The following is a 3,982-nucleotide window of genomic DNA, read 5'->3' as shown; positions in this document are numbered from 1 at the left end:
CCCACCCCACCCTGTCCCGCCCTGCCTCGCCCCGCCTCGCCCCGCCTCGCCCCGCCTCGCCGCGCACGCCGTCGCGCCACGCCTCGACACGGACACCCTGTCTGCGATATTGGTGGGGAGCAGTGACTCGAGTTGGATTTACGGCCCGATGAAGGACACTAGCCTGCCATGGAGTGCCTCGTGGTGTGGCAGAGCGGGGCGAGGGGAGGCGGGGATGGTCAGGAGCCTTCCTCCTCAGTTCGAGCAGCAGATACGCCGCTTCGCCGCGCCGCGCCCCGCTTCGCCCCGCCACGCCGTGTTATGACGGCATGCATAAACATCTCGCTGCGACACAGCAGCCGGCCGGCGGGGCGTGGCGGGGCGTGGTGGGGCGTGGTGGGGCGGAACGCCTTGTTCCGAACGCATTGCGCGCCGCATACATTTCCATGGCCCCTCCGGTCCCCGGTCCCCTCCGGTCAGCGCGCCGGCTGTGGCGGCCTGTGGCTAGAGCTGCGCGACGGCGACGGCTGCAGGTGGAGATGCCCGCCCGGCCGGCGGCCGTGTACTCCGGGCGCGCGGCACACTCGCACAGCTGTTGTCCGCTTGGACTGTACAACACGGCCGCGGGCCAGGCCCGCTGCTGCGACACCTGCGGGCCGGACAACTAAACTTGGGCGGAGCGGAGTGCGCCTATGGCGGCCTCTGGGCACAGAGGCGCCGGCCTGGCCCCCGCCAGTTAGTTTACTACACTGTCAGATAAAAAACACAAAATATACTGGCGCAAAGATAAGAGAACGGGAAACTCCACTCAAAGGTTGTCCTAGATAGAACCACCGTTCAAATTTCGCTGAATTCGTAATTCCAGTGCGCTGAAAACAAGCTTATTTTCATACGCTTTTGCCAAGATTGGGATATTCTGGTCGTAAGTTACATATCATTTTGAGCTACAAAGTAGAGTATCATTGAACTTAAAGTTTTATGAGCACTAGTAAAAAGTACAACGATCATGTACCTTAAATTTACAGACCTATCCTCCATTTAGTGTGCTTTGGCACAATATTTTTGACAGCGTATTCTAAAAGCTGTGAGGACGCGGTCATACTCTAATAGGACGAGTAGGACGAAGCATTGCCCTGCTGTTGCACCCAGAAAAGGCGTTTTTTGGAGGGGGAGGGGGAGAAGTTCTGTGTACCGGCAGATTCAGAGAGGAGACAACTCGCTCCGCACGCAGTTACATGAGCCGAGGAAAATGTTTCTTCTATTCAACAAAAAATTCGTTGAAGTCATGATTTTGGTCTCTCGTTTTTCTGAGTGTGTTAAAAGGGACCACGACATTGCGGCCATACTGCAAAAGTGTAATAGAATAGGAAAACGCAGTGCCTGTAATAGGGGGCTATTCTTCTGTTCGTTTCAGATCTTTCGTATTTTGGTGGCTTGGCGCCTGCAAGCCGTAGGGTAGGCACCCCCGCAGTGCACGTATGCGCTGCAGTTAAGATGCTGCCTACTAATCAGGCGCTGTTAGACCTTGCGTAGGCTGAACTTGACTCTTAATGTCTCAGTTTCTTAACCTAATGACGGACGCAATTTCTGGATGATCTCTAAGACCACCTTTACGAAGGTGCAATCTTTTAAACCAAGCTTACGGCAGGGAGATCCACAACGGAGGCCACGCAGCCTGGGCGATACTGTACCGCATTCATGCGTGTGAGTGGATTGCCTACTCGCCGTTGGCCGCGACCAAGATGAACGAAGGTATCCCTTCTGAATATCTATGCATTCAAAATTCAAACCGGACGGCACGCTGCTTGCGGTACAGAATAACCAAGAAGGAGGAGGAAGGTGTCTGTTGTTCACCCTGTAACACGAGAGAAATGTAATCTCGGCGGCCAACCCCCCTGGGGGACGCGAGACGAAAGGCAATGCGTCCCCTCGACGGGGTACGTCTTCGGAGCCGGTGACTCGTGTTGCCGGTGGCCGACGGCGTCCTCCGCAGTGTAGGGCACAGTAATGCCCTGCAGCACCTCGTCGACCTCGTCGTGGACCCCACCACCGGCCACCCCGCCGAGAGCGCACCACGCAGCCTGCTCAATTATTGCCGTGAAGCTGAATGACGCTGGCGCCGTGCCACGGCTGCGGCCCGGTTCGGGGCGTGGCGGGGCGTGGCGGGGCGTGGCGGAGCGTGGCGGATGCGGCGGCCTCGCGCGCCGTCAAAGCGCACCTGTCACCACTTTCCATTTATCGGGGGCGGGGGGGTTGCCCTGAAGTGCGCGTCGCCGATGTTGATGTTGTTGAGGTGTCGCGCGGGGGGGCGGTTGAACCCGAGTCGGCACCGCGGGCCCCCCTCAGCCCGCCCAGCGCGCGTCGCGCACGGACCACGACGACGAGGTACTTCCCGACTACCGGCTCTCTCTCACACGGCTGTCCCTCCTTGTCCCTTTCCCCTTCTCGTCGTTTAGTATTCCGGTGACAACAAAGAACCCGGTTAGTTAAGTCTGCTAAAGGTACACCCCGACCCCTCGACCCTGCTTGAAACAGTCGAGTTTCTCTCTCTCTACCTACAGTGAGAGTGTGTCCGTTAACGTGTGAGTGTGTGCGAGTGAGTGAGTGCGTGTGTGCGCGCGCGCTTTTGTTCCATCGGAGACTTTCCCTCTGCCTGCCTTCCTTCGCGCCCAGCCTTACCCTCTCTGCCTGAGATTTTTTTTAGAAAAATCATTAACGTAGAGAAATCCATCACTGTATGTACTAAGTTGATGTACGCCAGACCACGTCTTGCGTAACAGGCTTCGCGATATCTCACGAAACACTGTTACGCTGCAACGCGCCTCGCATACATCATCTACCTACGCCAGCGGTGCTGACATTCGAGTTGGGCAAAAGGCATGGTCGTAAAAAGTCACAACAATTCGCAAATATTTTCCGAGTGCTTTTAAAATTGGCCGTTCTTCTCAGCTCAAAATTAATACAGTTCTGGATTTTTATAAAAGAAACTTAGCCTGAAAACTCCAGGTACCTAGATCAATCCGTTCTCGAGTTAACGTGATTACAGACAGTCGGACAGACAGACAGGCAAATAGACAGATAGACGCGAAACCTTCTGATCAGTAGAGTAATAATAGGCTTCGCTTTCGCTCAGCCAAAAATCAACCTTAATGCGTGTCACATGACGGCGGGATGCCTGAGAGATCGAGAACACCTTTTACGGGTGCTATATAATTCACCCATCACTCATTGCTAAACTAGAGAGCAAGCACAGTTTCTTTTTTTTTATTTTTTTTTATTTTTAAAGGGTTATGAAGATTTTTGAGAAGGGCAGGTGCTGGCGCTGCGCTGTGCCTCGACGAGCGTCTCCCCCCGTCCTCTTACCCCACGCTTTCCCCGCCCTGCCCCACCCTGTCCCGCACCACCCGTTCCCTCCACCCAACTGCTTGTTGTCTCAGATGATTAAATTTTGTGTGCGGTCTGGCTGCAGGACGCGCCGCTGCCCCCGCCCGGCTTGGTCGCCGGCCAGGAGAAGGAAGATTGAATATTTTTGCGTTTAATTACGAGCGCAATTACTGTTCGCCGCCAAGGCTGCGCTTGACCAACTCCACGCCGGCGACGTCTCACGTGCCATGTAAATGCAATTCGCAAATAATGCAATAACACGTCCATCCGTCCGCCCGTCCGCTGTGTGCTGTGTCCCTGTCGCCTCTGTCGCCACTGCCGCCACCCGGCACCCGCCAGGCCAGCGAGTGATCGCTTTGATCTGCTCATCCCTCAGAGATCCTCCTCCCGGCCACCGCGTGGCGGAGCGTAGCGCGGCTTCACCCTTTGTCCGTCCGTGTCTCTTGGGCCAGGCGGGGTTGGGCCGGCCGGCTCCCTTCTTGTCTCGAGATGAATGCACTCGAGTTGTCAAGCGTCCTGCGCCCCGCCCCGCCTCGCTTCGCACCCAAAGCAGCCAACCGGCAGGGAGCGGACGGGGAGGGATGGCAGCGATATCTCGGAACCCCCGCTTCCCCAGCCC

Source organism: Frankliniella occidentalis, unplaced genomic scaffold, assembly GCF_000697945.3.
Source record: "Frankliniella occidentalis isolate FOCC.00 unplaced genomic scaffold, Focc_3.1 Scaffold174, whole genome shotgun sequence".
NCBI lineage: Eukaryota > Metazoa > Arthropoda > Insecta > Thysanoptera > Thripidae > Frankliniella > Frankliniella occidentalis.
The sequence above is the reverse complement of the archived record's forward strand: the minus strand, read 5'-3'. Positions refer to the sequence as shown.